Here is a 19,162-nt window from a genome sequence, read left to right as displayed (position 1 = left end):
ACGGTCAAACGCAGACTCTAGCCTTTGCCTTACTATTGGGTACACAATAGAAATGATAAAGCATAGAGATAGCACAAATATTTTTCCCGAAGCAGTAGCTCGAACTTTAAATTTCTGCGGTTTGATGCCGTCTTTTTGTATTTTATGCATAGACAATCCTAAGTACATACAAAGGTTTGCTACTGCCAAGCTTAACATACAGATTTACAGTGTGGATAACTTCATTATTCAAAATCTATAAAAAAACCTGTTGACCTTCTAACCGAAAGTTTACCACATACCTTTCATTGTCCGGTTACGTAGTCCCACTCTGGAGCTATACCAATGCATAACTTGTCCATATTACACTAATATATCGAAAAAGTAAATATTACCTATATCAACAAACGCTTCCAAACTCAGCACCCTTTATTCATGCAATATATACTACCTCACTTTAGACCCCACACCAAATCGCTATCAGCATACTCCTTGTCCCTAATGTTTACGCTCTGTCAGTACACTTTACCCTCGTGAGATTAATCGTTCTTAACCGTATAGTGGTAAGGTGAAAAAAAATTTTATGAATGGTAACATTTTGCCTCCTGGACCTAGGAACATTTTTGTCTGATAAGATGTGAACTAGGATTTAAATTTGTATTATATTTATAATATTAAATACAAACACCAGACAGTGGATACGCTTTAAGCGAAACTATACATTTTTATTGAGGCAATACCTTTCTTGATAAAATTAAGTTCGATAATTATGTGACTATTTTATTGCTTAAATACCGGTACTGAAAATAAAATATTTATTAACTAGAAAGAAGTAAACCAGGATTTCTCCTAATAGCGGTATATTCACGTTTCAATTCTGCAGCAGTCTCCACACATTATTTTTGCGTGACTTAGGCAAATCCACTTACAGCACATTTGGCAAAATATCTGGCCTTACTGTGTTTATATATGTAACATCGTCCTCGCTTTCCTACATGATTAGGTACAGAAGCATCTTCTAGAGTCAATCCGAAAAACCTTGCTGTGTTCGCTAAATGTATAACATTACTATTAGTCGGTTCTACATTTTAGAAGTGATAAAATCACGTTATTTGCCATCGTGTAGTATATCTTTCTTCGTCATATTCAGTAGGTATCTGGTCTACTATGTCCACCCCACCTTTAGTATCGTTATAAAATGTGACGATCTCTGGCTTCCTGTTATCTCTGGTAGTCTCATCTAATTTGACGTCATTGTGCATACTTGAGATCAGCACTAAACACAGATTTTTCTTAGATGCATATGAACCATGGTGCAGTTCTAATGAAAACCAAATACACTACTGTATTCTTTCCTCCGTTTGGCATTCACAAACGCGGGGGCAACTCTCTTGTTTTTACGAATTGTCTCTATAATATTTAACTTACTGTCTCATTCCATTTATTTAACCAAATTGCAGCTTGTAAACCGATTATTGTAAAAAGGTATCTTTGCAAGATGAACCATGAATCTGTTGACACAATCTCTTCACTACTTCTTCAGGTTTGTTATCTATCTGGAACGGGCCTTCTGGTTGTGTCATCACATATACTTCTATATATGTTGTGTAGTATAATGTTTCACCAACAAGAATAAAAATTTTAATTCGACATTTTGGAGGTCTTTTAGGCATATAAATACGAAATCCACATCTTTCCCGGAAACCGACAAGTGTCTCACCCAAAGTTGCTAACATACCAATTAAGAAAACTGTTGTTGCAGTTGTTTACAAATAATTCAAAAAAAGTCACGAATTGGGGCTAATCTGGGGCTGAATGTTATATCTGATTATGTTATTCATTAGCATCTTCCACTCTTTCATCCATCCTATCCTGCACAGTAATCACTTTCTGCTCAGTTTGGCTTCTCCGGTTCCCATCATCACATAAAGATGACCCTACGAAAAAGACACATTCATTTGTCTGATTAACAATACACATGTGTTATCCCTTTACACATTTTTTATTTTCTCTAATTGTATTGTATTTATATTGAATCAATCTGTCTATATTAAGTTGTGTTATATATGTTTACTTACATTATAATGCTAAGGATCACAGTTCCATACGCCCATTTTTCTTTTTCTTTTTGACTTTTTGTTAGTTGTTATACCGTATAATTGTAAAATTTCGATAGAGCACAGATCTCCACTTACACTTTGTAAATAAATTCTTTTCCATCACTCACGTTACAGAGGGCGTAACCTTCTCATAGTTTGCTAGTCACTTTGATTTGCCGGTAAAACGTAGTGCATTCACATACTTTCTCAGCTGGCGCACATGTAGTGAGGCGTAGCTGCCAAGTCTAGACTCTATTTATTGCACTCATGTGGGCGCACAGTGATGCCAATTCATTAACAGGCGACAGGTTGCAAGAAATTGAGAGTTTTCACGATCGTAATTTGGCTGGAGTACACAAGTAGTATAATTTTTAATCATCATTATGATCATTTTCACTCTTATCCTGTTCTCATCACATAGTTTTGAATACTGTTTCAGTTCGGTTATTTTACCGCATATGATAATTGACGATGGAAAGTCTTTCATACATCCTTTGAAGATAAAATTGCCGGGGTGGCTCAGCTGTGAAGCGTTCACCTCTGATGCATGGGGTCTCGGGTCCAAACCCTGCTCCCGCCAAGTTAACTTTGTGGTGGACAAACACCGTGTGCTTGGGTTTCCTCGGAGTTCTCCAGTTTCCTCCCACTTTCATCATTCCACAATTTCATTCATGCTCATCATACACTGAACCAAATTCCCAGAGTTCTCGTTCTCCGATCAGTGGCAACCACCAAGCATCATCAACGAGTTCACCACCATTTAAGAAGCATAAAAATGCACATATCATCTCGAGCTCCGACTCTGACTCCAACCAGCTTATCCTCCTCTGCAGCCTGTCTACAGCTTGCTACAGCAAAGCTACAATCCAAAGTACTTTAGTTCGAAGGTTTTACTTCTCTAACTTTTCCAGTATCAGCAACGAAAAAGATATTTCGCAAATGGTAGAAACAAAAAAATGGATTCATCATTAAATCACAGTCGGCCAACTTCGCAAAATAATTCGTGACAATCCAGTTTCGAAATGTTCAGGAAAACTGACTTTAACTTCTCTCAACAACATCCGACACTAGCAACCTCAGCCACATACTATGTCAATAGTAGTACGAGGGGTCCGTCTATCTATAACACTTGATATATAGGCTAAACTTCCTGAAGTGGGATACACCTTTAAAAATGCATCCGTATTCGCAACAATCAGGGACCAACTTACATAGTTCGAATTCTGAGAACATCACGGGATACTATCAACGACCTTTTGCATAAACAAATCTTAATTTCAAGAAGAAATGCCGATTTGAACAATCTTGCTCATTACGACCAATTCCTCTCCCAGGTAAACGCTGTCAAGAAAACAAAGTACATCCTACTAACAGGTACAACCTATGAACCTGTTATCCTACAAAGAGGTGCACTCTTTTCCTTTTCCTATGAAAACTGTCCGAATCTCCAACAAGTTCCAATCTGCAACACTTGGTATCAATTCCCGCCTCCGACATACAGCTTCAAGTGCAAGTCTCGGCTTGCTCCAGAAGAATTCATGCATAAACTATTAGCATTTGTCACCCACACTCTTCAAAACGTTCGTCTTTTGCACAACCATTAATATTAAAACACGTTCAGCACGCAGCTCGCAACATTCTTCACCTCGATTTTCATGACACTTACAGTGGTTCGTACGTGCACTTTCATGTATCTTTACCCGAAACTACTATTTAACTTCATAGTGATCATGTATCCAGTTATTTGTCTATGACTTTTATTTCTATTTCTCAACATTCTCTTGTACTTACCTCATAAACTCATATTTTAACAACTATTACACGAGGAACAATTTGACACATTACTTACCAGTAAAACGCATCTCACTCCCAAACTTAATTGGAAATTTACCGGCTATCAACTCATTCCACACGATATGAAGCTTCCGGCTCGATGCGCCACTAGCGGCGTTACAATACTATTTTATCCTTACACATGTAATATTTTCCATAAGTAGAAGCTTTGATTTATATATACTTAAAAACAAACAAAATATTTGCTGACCAAAACAATATATTCACATAAAAATATTACATACGTGTTACAGTTTCGCCAACTAACATTTTGGCTTCATCAGATACATGAGAAAGGTGCAGTCTTATATACACACAAGAGCTGAGATATCTTGCTTCTGATTGGCTCCTGGCAGCAGCCAATCCACTTTAAGTATTATAATTCGTATTTCCCTATACCGAGGCTTCCTATCTGTTGTAAATTACACTAGTTAACAAAGGTTTTGTTACATAAAAGGAAATACCTGTTCTTAAAGGAACTTTTTGCGCTGAATTCGAATATGCACTCGGTTTTTCTCCATCACGTACGATTTTCCCGTAACAGAGGGATTTTCGGGAAAATCCCTCAAAAATTTCCCTTTTCGTTTATTTTACACCCCAAGATCTTGTCCCCTTGCATATACTAACATAGAAATTATACCTTAGTTTACTTTGATTCATATTTAACAAACCCTCCAAGTTTCGTAATAATCGCTTTATTCTTTCTAGAGAAATAAATATGTTTGTATGTATACTGTGTGTACTGTTTATTGCACCTTATAGTAATGCTTTCAGATCTCTTAATTTGAGGTAAAACGTTTTGCTTTATTACCAAAAACACATATATAAAATATAATACAATATAATTTTCAAGTGTGATAATTTACAATAAACAATAATACAAATGTACCAAAAGGTCATGAAAAGTCAAAACTATCACAATATATGAAACTTCCATTGGGTTACAAAAATGTACACTACTTCCTTCTTTTGTAAGAAATGTTGCATTCTCTAACAATACCCCAACAATAGTCCCCCATCATTGAAGGATCCCATCGTCCCTGGTACCATTTCTCCATTGCCATTATATCTTGGTGGAATCTTTCCTCCTGTTCGTCGCTGAGAACACCTAGGTTAGCAGGAAAGAAGCTGAGTCGGGAGTGCAAAAAGTGGATTTTTAAAGACATCCTACAACCCAACTCTTTGTATTTCTGTATCATGTCCTGTACGATTTCTGTGTAACTCTCAGCTTTGTTATTGCCCAGAAAGTTGCGCACAACACACTTAAATGCTGTCCAGGCAGCTAGCTCAGCACTGTTTAACTTGCTGTCAAAGCTATCATCAAGCATTAATTTCCTAATTTGGGGACCAATAAACACTCCCGCTGAAATCTTAGCATCACTCAAGTTAGGGAACTTATCTCGCAAATACTTGAAACCTTCACCAGATGTGTCCATGGCTTTGACAAAGTTTTTCATAAGTCCTAACTTGATATGAAGTGGCGGTAGTAATATGTTATTAGGATCTACCAAACGAGCGTATTTGACGTTGCGTTCTCCAGGTACGTAATTCACTCTAGGTTCCCATTCCTTCACTTCATAATGTTTGTCATCAGCTCGGCTATCCCATAAACAAAAAAACATTGGTACTTCGTGTAACCGCACTGCAGTCCTAATAAAATACCAACTACCTTGAGATCACAACATATTTGCCAACAATGGTCCTTGTAATTTATAAGATTTAGCAAAGTTGACATGGTGTCATAGGATTCCTTAATCTTCACTGAGTGCGCAAGTGGTATAGAAGGTTTCTTATTTCCATTATGTAAAAGGACAGCTTTAAGGCTGACCTTTGACGCGTCGATAAATAACCTCCATTCTTCTGGAACGTAAGGAATTCCTAGCTCCGCTATCAACCCATTTATATCCGTACATACGCACACATTATCTTGCATTGAGAAATAGCTTGAAAATTGAACATGCCTTTTCCTGTACATTGATATGTTCGTTTCTGCATCCAATAAGTTCCACTGCTGGAGCCTTGATCCTAGAATTTCCGCCTCTTTTTTTGTCAGGTGCAAATCACGGACTAGGTCATTAAGTTCACAATGCCGGATGAAATGTGGCTCGCGAACACAGTCAGGGCTGAACGTTGGATCCTTGGATGTACGTGTTGATGTCGATGGTTCATCAAGGGCATGATCATCATCAGAGTCTTTTGGCCATATCTCTTCCCAGTTGGTAGGGGGCTCGGGAAGTGGAAGTTCATTCCCATGCGGAATAGGTCTAATTGCGGATTTAACGTTGGGATAACTTATTGTGTATTTGCATTTTTTAGAATGTCCCTTAACTACTGTGAGACAAAAATAACAATCATCCAGATGGTTGGTGGGTTCTCTCCACACCATTGGTACAACAAATTTCATGAACCTCCGTTTCCCTTTGGCCCATGCAAGTAAAGTGGCGGAGCACGACGCACAAATTATGTTGGGTGCCCAAGTTTTGTTCTGATCTCCCACACGACATCCGAAATATATATAATATGCTAGTTTCACCGATGGTGTAATGGATCTACACTGTCCTTGAACTACAAACTGGCCACACACATAACAAAAACTATTTGGTGAGTTAACACACGAACGCCGTCCTCTTGACGCCATTGTACTGATCACAAACTAAACTTCTGGTCTTAGTTGGGTATAATGCCGTTAAGATCAAACATGAAAGCGCTCTTAGCAGCAAAGGCAACTTTGAAAGTGAAGTAGTGTTAAACCACACGTCAATATAAAAATGTACAAAACTCCCTCACCAGGTGTCAAGAACACAAGAAAGAAAGAAATGCGCGGGGGGAGGGGGGAAACGATACCGTAGTGGAAAATTCAGACTGCATTAGTTCATTGTTGTCAGCAATGAGTCTGTATTCCATTCTTTCTTTCTTTTGCATTCTGTTACATTTGATAACAAATATTGATAACCATTTCATGAACAAAACGAAAAAACTTGGAGAATTGTATATATATGTATTAAGATATACATATACTGTACGTTTAAAAAAATATACGTTGGAAGTACATTCTATTTTTATACACGTTTCTAATTTACAGAGTGCAATACAAGTGTGTTGTTGACTATTGTAAATATTCATTTTTATGTCTGTGTTTGTAGTAATAAAGCAAATCGTTTTTACCCCAACTCAGGAGATCTGAAAGCATTACTATCAGGTGCAATAAACAGTGCACACAGTATACATACAAATATATTTATTTCTCTAGAAAGAACAAAGCGATTTTTACGAAACTTTTAGGGTTTATTAAATATAAATCAAGGTATACTTAGGTATAATTTCTATGTTACTATATGTAAGGGTACAGGAGCCAGGGGAATAAAATATCTGAAAAAGGGAAATTTTTGAGGGAATTTCCCGAAAATCCCTCTGTTACGGGAAAACTGTACGTGATGGAGAGAAACCGAGTGCATATTCGAATTCAGCGCAAAAAGTTCCTTTAAGATCAGGTGATTTTTCTCATGTAACAAACAAAAAGTTTAAATTTGTTAACTAGTGTTACACACACACATCAAAAGGACGATCTTGGCACAACTAATCTAAACTAACAAATAATTGGCATAAATAATTAAATAATATTATAAATATATATAAATACACATAAATAAATAAATAAATAGATAAACATACAATTACTCATACGCTTAAAAAGACACACACATACAGTATATACCAGTGGTAGGCGCAGAAACCGGTTTTTCTGTTTCCGGTTTCCAAGAAAAACCTAAACCGTTTTTTCAAAATTTTCAAAAAACCTGTTTTCACTGAAACCGGTTTTCTCCAAAAAACCGGTTTCGGTTTAAAAAACTGTATCGGTTTTCTTCAGAACCCGGTTTCGGTTTTCTTCAAAAAAACCGGTTTCGGTTGACCGAAACCGGTTAAGGTTTTCTTCATTTTCGGTTCGGTTTTCTCCAAAACCGGTTCTTGTATTCTTCAAAAACCGGTACGGTTTTTGTACTGGAACCGATTTCGGTTTTCTTCAAAGCCGGTTCAGTTTTTCATCAACACCTGTATCAGTTTTTCCAAAACTGGTTCTATTTCTGACTAGAAATTTTTTCGTTGTTCTCCGGAACCCATTTCCTTTCCACATATAGTTTTTTGTGTTTTCCAGAACAGTTTTGAGTTTTAGTTTTTACTAAAACCATTGCGATGTTTACCGAATCCGGTATTGGTTCCTTGAGAATCTACATGTGTCTTAGATCTTCAAATCGGCTTAGTTTTCAATCAAAATTGGCTTCCGTTTTCATCAAGAACTACCTTTGAGCTTCTACCTTAATCCAGTTTGAACTTTCATCAAAACCCAGTTGGGATTTTTGTTATAACGGTACTTTATTATTATTATTATTATTATTATTATTATTATTATTATTATTATTATTATTATTATTATTATTATTAGTTACGCTTAAAAACATGTTTTTCTTTCGATTCAATATTCACTCTTCTGTAAATCTCTAGTTGTTTCGAATACAATTACCTTCCTTATTATCAATAGATTTTCAGAACCTGGATTTATTTTAATTAGACTAGCTTAACCTGCACTCTCTACACAGCGCATCATTCACATATGAGCATGAATCTCCTTGTCATTCCTCACAACATCTGTACATGTCCCCTTATAGACACAAATGAAAGACGTCTTGATAAAAGTCGGCAAGGGGTACCACAAAGGAGAGATTTTTTCAATATCTCGCACCGTTTGCAAGATTGAGCCTACTTCTGGTTGGAATTTCCAATTCATGTATGATCAGTGCTTTCTTTCTTCTTGCATGTAGTATGTAATAAGCAAATACATTACATACACAATTTATTAAAATGCCACTGATATATGGTGTTCATTAGCAAAACATTCTAAATATTAAAGATTCTCCATCACTCGAGAAATAGTTTTCTTCGATTTTCATTATCAATTGGCCATGAAACAAACGCCTGAGAAATATGCAACCACTGTATACAAACATGTATTGTTGGAGTGTATAACTTATAGGATGTGTTATTTTTTAAAATGTCAACACTTCCAGTGTACCCTAAAAAATGTATTAAAGAAATAATGGCCATGTTTTTTAAATATTCAATTGAAACTGGGCCAATGTACACAAAATTTGGAATCGACCAGCAAAAATGGCACGATTCTAGCACTTGTGGTTTTCGAGATCTCATTGTCAAAAGGATTGGAGACAAACATATAAACTTTTCTTTGCACACAAACATATAAACCTAGCATTTTAATATATAGATATTTATAGTCACAAGTGATCAATTTAATGGGGAGAATACTGAAATGAAACACTATGCCCTGTATGATAGAGTTGCGTAATATTATGTAGTAGATAGAAGAAATGGTAATACTAGTACAAAAATTACTTGATTTATTGTCTTCACGAATAAAGACAGACGCAGGCATTCCTACGAAGGCTCATCTACCACTTTTTCAAAAATTACTGTGTATTGTTTCTTTGAAACAGTTCATTCTTAGTACCGTCGTTGAATTAACCTACTATAGCGAACTTTTTGGCTTGTTTGAGAACTGGATACCGAAAGTCCGGATAACTATTTACCAGTAAGAAATTGAAATGTTTGTAGGCCTATTAGTGTTCATTTCCTGGACTCAGAGTACAAAATTATTGTGTAAATCAATTTTTTCAAGCGCTCTGAGCCCTCATTCACTAGCGGCTTTCGAGCTCGACACAACGTAATATTTGCGTTTAGTTTGCGGTAATGAAAATAAGCATTAATAAATAGCTTTTTTCAGTTTTGTATTGTGCTGATGTACGCACATTTTGCTTTGAATGAACACAAATCGCTACCACGCATTGGTCTCATGCAGTGACACACATCACAAATGGAGTGTTATGTCGAAGCTTCAGATTCTTAAGGATGATCCTATTTCATTCCTGTACAGTTAATGGAGAAATTTTGTGTCTTCTTCACAGGTCAATTTGCTATGATCAAAAATACAAGAATTTTAAACCATCTAAAATGTTCTAATTTGGGGGTCATAGAAAGGGGTAAAAGTGGATGTGAAAAGGTAGGAGGACGGTAGGTAGCAGCATGACGTCACGCTTGTTCCCCCTTCCTATATTTCTACATTGTATTTTTTTTTTAGGAACTGGGCGACGCCTACATGTTTTTTCGAAGTCGGGACGGAGTCCCCCCGCGTTTAGAATCTATACCCTAAGTTGCCGTTTATATATATATATATATATATATATATATATATATATATATATATATATATATCAACGCACGAAATATTGATTCAGCCTCTCATCGTCAAACAGTTTTGAACAATGGAATAACAAGGCTCCCTCTACGCGGTATGTTCTTTCTCATATAGGTATTATTTTCTCCCTTAGTGTGATTCTAGGAAGTAAAGGGCATTTGATTTTAAAAATAAGAAAATAAAAAATAATAAATAAGTAAAATAAAAATATTAGGTTCATTGTAGTTCTAAACTGGGTATGATATGCTATACCACCGATTACAGTATCAGATTTAATTTCTTGGGGACACAATCGAAGGGTGGATACATTTTACTTGAGGGGGGTTTTACTGAAAAGGTTAATTTCACATTATTTGCGCAATATTAATATATACTACCAGTCTGGGGTGCAGGTATAGCCTACGGGTAGCGCCCGCCTCCTTGGCCCCCTTTGGCAATGTTACTTGTACCGGATTTGAATAACAACTCCAGGTAAGGACAGTTCTATTAATATTTTATTTTGTTTAAGAGATGTTAGCTTAAAACTGTTAGATTAAAACTAAAATATTGTTGTATTAAAAGATGTTTCGATGTGCACAATAGCTAACATTGTTAAAATATACTGGTAATCAAATGTACGAAAATGTCATTTTCTGTAATATATAAAACAAAATCCTAAACAACGTTTTTGATAACGTATAACATCCATAAATGTACTTTATTCTAATTTGAACGTTTTGGAACCTAAAAGTCTTAAGCCTATAATGTGTTGAGCTCTTGATAGTAAACATTTGCAGGTGCATATGGTGCAACGATTGTCAAGGTCAACTGCGCAAACACACTGAGCAAGCATTTAATATTCATTTCAGTGAACTGCAAGATAAGGGTGAAAGTAGCAATTAAGTGTTAAGCAATTAAGGTGAAGCAAAGCACAATATGTCACGGAGTGAAGCGTGGAAATACTTTGAACGTGCCGAGACTAGAGAAGAAGCTAAATGCTTCTTGTGTAAAAAAGTACTTAGATGCAAAGGAGGATCGACAAGTGCTTTATTATCGCACTTGACAACTAAACAACTGTCTTGTATTAATAAAGTGATTCCACGGAACACTCAATCAGAAGATGATGACGATCCTGGAATCTCTGGTTCTACAAAACACATCACGTTAAGGTAAGAAGATTTAAGCACTTCTTTCTTATGTAATTTGATTCAAGGGATATATACCGCTGTGTGTTTTATCATGTAATATTTAACTTTCGTTATTTTGGACACCCGTTTGGTCTAGTGGCTAACAAGCTTGACTACGGCACGCTTGGATTCGGTTCCCGGTGGGATACAGTTGAACGGAAAAAGTGGTTCAGATTCCATTATAATCAGTAAGTCCAAGTCTCTTTAGTCATCATGGCATAACCGTGGGGCGGTAAACTGAAACAAACCAAAATTTCGTTATTTTATTTTACCTTAAAAGTGGCTTTAAGGGATAATGGGATGTACAGTAAGGGCAGTGTTTAAATTCGTGATAAAAAAGTACCGGGGCCCTTCCTGGCTACCATATATATATATATATATATATATATATATATATATATATATATATATATATATATATATATATATGTGTGTGTCTGTGCGGTTTAGTCAAATCTTGTAAAATTCCAGGCACTTCCATATTAAATAGAGTTGGGAAAACTTGTGCAAACACAAATCAAACAAATCTCATGACAACATAGTATTTTAACATAATGTTTATGTGAATAATAATATCAAAATAGCTGAATTTACCTCTTATAAGACAATGAATCACAGTAGTTTCCATAAAGCTTCCTTCGATTTGTTTTCTTCTGCCTCGATTTCTTTCCTAGCAACTTGAGAGGGCGGTGTTTCTTCCTTGTGATATCCAGCGCTTAACGTACAGGAGGGGTTGCGGACAATGGAGGACCATTAATATTTCTTGTCATTAAAGATGACACACTTCCAACCGATAGCGCGTTTCTAGTTGGCGTGACAACATTATTCATTACACTGAAACCCCTCTCACACTCAGCATTGCTGACTAGTATCGTTTGCACACACTGCATTAGTACCTTCATTCTCCCCAAGACCTGCCTGCCTCCACTATCTTTAAAGTCGCGAAAAGTTTGAATAGTTTCTCGAAAACACAAAGAAAACAATTCACACAATTCTTTCAAGTCTTGTTCGCTATAATCAACATTAATATTTTCCGGCCAGTACTCAGGGTAAATAATTTTCATCATTTCGGAGTACACAGTGTCCTTGTCAGTCAAGCACCTTCTGTTCATAGAACTGTCTTTTGTTAATTTCCGAAGCGTTGTTTTTACTGCCACTCATTTTCAAGGGAACTTCTTTTAAATATTTCTCTTTTATGGCTCTCTTTACTTCTCTCCAGTATATGCCCCCTCTCTCTTTATGGGCCTTAAACACCTCGATTGTTCTGTATATGAGCTTGTTTGCCTTCGGTAGGGCTATAGTCTTTTCTTGCAAGGACTCTGAAAAGCTAGAAAGCTCACACAAGACAGTAGAAGAAAGAACTTCTTAGTTTCTGTCACTATCCGACCCCTCCTCCCCCAAGGATTTTATAGCTCAGCTATATCCCCTGTTGAAAAACAAATAGAAAAAAGAAAATTACCAGCAGCGACCGGAGAGAAAAGAACCTTGTTTCTGCTATTTTCTCACTCCTCGGTTGCCTCAATAATGCACTTGAATTTTACATTAATATGAGCAACCGAAACAGTGACCAAGGAAAGTTAAAGTACGGATTTTATCAACATTATTTCAGATGCGGAGAAAATTTTTAAAAAAGCAACGAGAAAAGATCCGGGGCTGAGCCCCGGCAACCAAAACAGTACCGGGGCTGAGCCCCGGGAAGGACACTTCTGGATGGTACACTTTTGCCGTAAATTTCCATATGGGTGTACCATTCAGAAGTGTTCCTTACTGTACATAAAAGTATGAAACTTCTTATATTGTTATAGCCCAGTGCATACTAACTAGGGTTGCCAATAGCCCGTTATTATATATTGCGGTTATTTTTATTAAGGTCGGTGACCAGTACACACTATAAACTTCTTACCAGCCTCTTTATGACCACTATTTTGAAATTTATAATCTAGAATAAAACATTAATTATCCTAATTCTTGAACAGTGTCTTATTTGCAAATTCAAATTTTCATTGTATTATACATTCGGCCTAGGGCAGTTCTTTTCATGATTTTCATTTTAAGTTTAACATCCCATTTAATAGAAATGCTTATGAGTGTTCTTTTCATTTATTGGACAAGAAATTTGATAATTAAATTTTATTTTGAAACATTGTTTTCGACAATAGATACAGACAGGGACGGATCCAGAACCGACTTCTGGGGGCGGTGGGTTGTCATACTGCTACTTTTAAAGGCTCCAAACTTTGGGATGGGTTTTATTTATATATATAAAATAAGAAAATTTTCTCTTCTGGGGGCCAATCGCCCGCTTCCCTGGATCCGCCGCTGGATACAGAAGTGTTTAATTTGTCATAATTGTGCGCCATAAATATAGCGTGAGGATTTGTCCAAAATTGACACGTACAGATTAAGATACAATTTTGCATCTCTCGATAATTTTAAAGAAGTAGCAGTTACTGGTAAATAGAAGAAAATGATCGATACGACTTCAGAACACAATGTACATATTACGCTTATAAGTGCATGTATTAAGGATATGCAGAATACGGGTCCTAATGCATTTTCGTGGTCGCTAACGCTTTCGCCTTCGGTGTGAGAGGTCCCGGGTTCGATTCCTGGTGGGGGCACTCGGTCGAAAAAGTGTAAAACGCTTTTTCATGCCAGCCATCCTGAATGAGGTTTTCCTGGGTTTTCCTCGTTCACACCAGGCAAATGCCAGGGTGGTACCTAACTTTAAGTCCTAGGCTACTTCCTTCCTTTCCCAATCCTTTCCTCCTTCCCTTTTCCCGGATTGTGTGCTCGCCGGGGGAGTCATCCCTCAAAACCTGAAGAGCTAAATGGCCTTAAATGCCGATAGCCCAGAAATCTAAACCTAATGCATTTTGTCCAGGATAGTACATTTCCTTCCCATGGATGGGTTCGAAGAGAGAGACTTTTCACTTAGGCCTATATCACAGGAAATTTTGAGCGGGTGCCGGAATTTTTTTTTCAGAGTTGGTAACCATATTACTCACCCATTTTAATTTTACGAAAGAAGAAGCATATATGGGGATGATGGGTAACATTATATGTTTGAAAACAGTTGCGCGTATACCTTACCAAAAAATTATATCCTTACTTTCATGCCCACCTGCAACGTTAGTCAAGGAGGACATTGCCCCCTGGATTATCAAAATTGGTTCGATTCCTCAAAATACATATCAAAACAAATTTGCTTATTCACACACATTACTGTAGTAAACTTACGCCATGAGCGTAAGTAATTGTTTTACATGCAGTAGAACTTATATTGTGTGTTTCAAGGGGCTTGTATTTGCAATTTTGCTGGTATGTCAGCCTCCCTCCCTGGAAAAACCCCGCGGGCGCTACTGCTTAAACTACTGGTGTTTAATATTGTGTGAGCAGTGATTTCATGGTGTGGCCTGAGGATACTGCACCAGAACGACGAAATTTCCGTGGGCATTTCTCTGATTGGGCTTAACCTATGGGAAACCAGTATTTTAGTAGTATTGTACTACTTACACTCATTGCTTATTCAGTTTCTCCGGGGAGACTCTTCTTAAATCGTCAATTTGTATGTGTGTGTGTGTTTGGGCATATATCATCAGTTGTGAGAGGAACAAAGACGAGGGTCATTCAAATAGTTACAAGGCTCATTTTATTATAGAACGCTATTCTCACAAAATTTTATTTACACTATGCATGAAACACTCTCATGTGAATGCATTTGTCCCATCTACTTTTGGAAAATAGCATGCAAGCAGTTTTCCGAAAGCTTGTTTCAGGTACCCATCGAAGACTTGTTGTGGCTTTGAGGTAGTGTTGGGTAAATTACTTGTAAAAATGTAACGCGCTATAAGTTAGTTTACTTTCCCTTACTGCATATCGTTAACAGTAAGGGAACGTTACTTCCCCTAGAAAAGTAACTGTTACCCTACTTCGAAAGCAAGACAAGTAACGCGTTACTTTTATGTCCGGTACTTTGAATATAATCATATACAAAAAACATTCTTTTCATTAAACTTTTCCTACTACTATCACTATTATTATTATTATTATTATTATTATTATTATTATTATTATTATTATTATTATTATTATTATTATTATTATTATTATTATTATTATTATTACACATTCTGATTTTTCCCGATCGTAATAAATGTTTAGAACTGTAGGTTGATAATAGTAGCGCTGCTATACCCCTTCATGCGGACAGTTTAGGCTTGTTCATCAGCGTTAATTATGGCACCGATCAAACATATCTACACTAATAGCAACAATAAACAATGCGCTATTATTGAAATGCTATACTGCACTGTAAAAAGAATTGTATGCGTAAACTGCAACTTTTGATCACTTCTTTTACATTTATATATTTGTGCAACAGAAGGAGTGAGAAGGGTGTACAAAACGTGTGAGAAATTTGCACGACTTGCACCCTTGGAAGTTTCTGCACATTTCCCACACATTTTCTCACAATTGCACTCCTGTTGCACGCATATATATATATATATATATATATATATATATATATATATATATATATATATATATATATATATATATATATATATATATGAAAAGAAGTAATTAAAAGTCGTTGCAGTTTACGCGTACATGACTTTTAGGGATTATCCCACAAAATGATCAAAAGATTGCGATCTTGGGCAAGAACTTTAAGAATGATTAAAAAAATGCATCAAAGGATCGCGATCTTGGCTAATAATTAGTTTTCGGATCAGGGATCACAAAATTTTTGAACGGCCTCTAAATTAAGTTTTCGTATTTTTTTGCGCAATGAGCACATCATACTGAGTTTAGAGATAGTTTGGGTTCAATTGGATTCAATTGGCTAAGAATAAAAGTCAATGGAGAGCTTTTGTGAACGCGGCATTGAACCTCCGGGTTCCGTACGCCATAGAGTTAATTAGTTAGTTATATGTAGTTCTCCAGATGTAAGGCATACAAGAAAATTTTTGATTGAAATATATTGGATCTTTTGGGCTAATTGGATCAGGGCCTACACAACTTTTGAACGGGCCCTAAATCGAGTTTTCGTATTTTTTTACAGAATGATAAAAATGAAATCTTTGAGTTTTACGTCCCCAGGTTATGCCGGTTAGGCTAAAGGAGACGGTGATGATGAGTAATGGATGAAATCGTGGAATGAAAAAAGTGGGAGGAAGCAGGAGAACCCCGAGAGAACGCACGCACACGGTGTTTGTCCACCACAAAGTTTGCTTGGCGGGCTCCTGGGATCGAACCCGGGACCCCAAACACCAGAGGTGAACGCTCTACCACTGAGCCACAGCGGCCCCCCTCTTACGGAATGAGCACATTATACTGAGTTAAGAGATAGTTTGGGTATGTCTATACTGCGTGTAGTTCTCCAGATATAAGGCATACAAGAAAATTTTCGATTTAACTATATTGGATACTTAGATCAAAAAATTGTGAGATTTTTTTTACAGTGTCTGCGTTGCACTATTAGTAGTTGCTATAGCGTATTGTAAACATGTTTATTTACAAATAAAAATTTTTTGAAAAGTATATATATATATATATATATATATATATATATATATATATATATATATATATATATATACAGTGGCGTATTTAGGGGAGCTTCCAGGCTTAAGCCCCCCCTGAAATCTTACTTACTATAGTAAAGTATATGTAATATCTTGCAGAATTTTCAAAGCCCCCGAAACAAAATCGTAAATACGCCACGGTATATATTAACCGCGATTCTTAATTATTAATTTATAAGGATAATCATATCCTATAAAACATTTTAGAATATTTTTTACGTCAAAGTTTTTACGTTTCGATGATTAACTTAAAACCTACTTATTCAAGTTGAAAGAGTATATAGTAGAAAATCACTATATTATTGTCACGATAACCAATCGACATATTACTTCACCTATTTCGACACTTCCTACTTTATCTACACTCAATATACATTTCGTTTTTTTAATCTCTTGAAAAAATGAAATCTTTTTTCTCCATATCTCTCCATATAAACAAATCTCCATAAGTATAATCAGAATAGCGCTAAACAAGAATGAAGTATTGAAGAAAGTATTAATATAGTATTAGTAAGAGCACGTGTAAAGAAATTATTAACATTTGGACAATAACTTTATCCGCAATGCTTGTGTGGGTACTGTTTCAGTATACTCTAGAAATAATATTAATAAAAAAAGCTTCAGATGTTTCTTCAAATTTGTAGACGAACTTCTGCCTATTGATAAATATTTCCCGCCGGTACACATCAGACATTTTACTTTTAAATTATGTCCTCATCCCCAGCTTTTAAGAAAAAGTATTTTTTCAGATATTTTCGTTAAGGAAAGCTAGAATATCATTGCACTTGCAGTTCACTCACTGAATGTATTAATTTAGAGCTGTAAAAATCTACTACAAAATCTTCCAGGTGCTTGGTTTGCAATCAGTACACGTGATTTCCCTGAGGTTATACTCCCCTTCTGAAACCAGCAAGTGGCCCTAAGATCTTATCTGTTTCTTTGTGTGTAAGTGACTGTTGGTCACTGACAGTTCATGCTCCATTGCTCCATTCTAAGAGATTTACAACAGGAAAGAAAACAAGGATTTGTTTCCGGAAAACCATACATATTATAGTTACTCGTCCGAAATGTAACGCAAAAGAAACTAAAGCAAACTAGGTATATTCCTTAGAAATTTGTAACGCCTTACCGTTACAGTTACTTTGGAAAAAAGGGCTTAGCGGAATAAGGATGTGAAAGCTTCCCCAAGCATATCTGCACCAAATTTACAGTATCGATTAACATTTATGAGAAACTCGGTTTCCAAAAGTTTCAGCCCCCCAAGCGCTTTTGGAGGGAGAAGGAAAATTGAAATTATTTTTTTCTCTCTTAAACCGCTCAACTGATTTGCATGAAAAAAAGATGTTAGGTGTTCTCAGGAAGAGAAAAGTCGGAAAAGATTTTTTTTAATATTTTGAGGTTGAAAATTGGTATTTTTTGAAATTTTCAAAAAAAAATAGTAGAAGACTAACTGGGACACCCACTATTTTTTGCCAGCTTTTTCTTGAGAGGGTCCCTAACAACATATATTTTTTTCATTTTGTTCGCAAGTGTAGTGAAAAAAGGCAAATGTACATAGGTCAGCATCTATGTGGTATACGTATGATACACACTGTACACCACTAGGATAACCAATACCTTTGAATGGGAGAGGAGATGAAGTTGTTATAACATTGGAATCTTATGATAACAAGTATTTCTTGTCTTAACGGTAATTGGTCTCTGAGGATGAAGGGGATTCTCGACCATATTCACACCTCCTTTGGCTACACCACTGCTGTACATCAACTGAAATTATACATTCCCGCATTTTTTGTTAATTGTGCACATAATCAATGTTCTGTGATACATATAGATCTTTCTTTAGTAATTGTTCTTGTTTTTTTTTTTTTTTTTTTGTAACAGTTGGTTAATAATATGCCTGTTGTTAATAGCTATTCATGTGTTTAGTTTGTTTCGATGGTATTACTGTATATGTGTGTTTAATATGATCAAATAATGAATGAACAGAAAGAAATTAATCCTCATCACTGTTTCCGTCCAATATTGGAACAATTTCGGTTTTCGTAAACAGAACTGTTGGCTGCTGTTCTCACGTTGCTGCTATTTTGTATTATTTATCATATGCGAGGTACTTATCGAAAATCATTCGACCCGAACGAAAGAAGTTCCACATTCTGACTGTTTGTACTTCTAGTAAGTTATATTGGTTTATCACACACAATATTTTCTAGACCGATACTTCGGTCA

The sequence above is a fragment of the Thermobia domestica genome, chromosome 18 (assembly GCF_964235325.1).
Source record: "Thermobia domestica chromosome 18, izTheDome1.hap1.1, whole genome shotgun sequence".
Taxonomy (NCBI): Eukaryota; Metazoa; Arthropoda; class Insecta; order Zygentoma; family Lepismatidae; genus Thermobia; species Thermobia domestica.
This window is presented reverse-complemented; position numbering follows the sequence as displayed.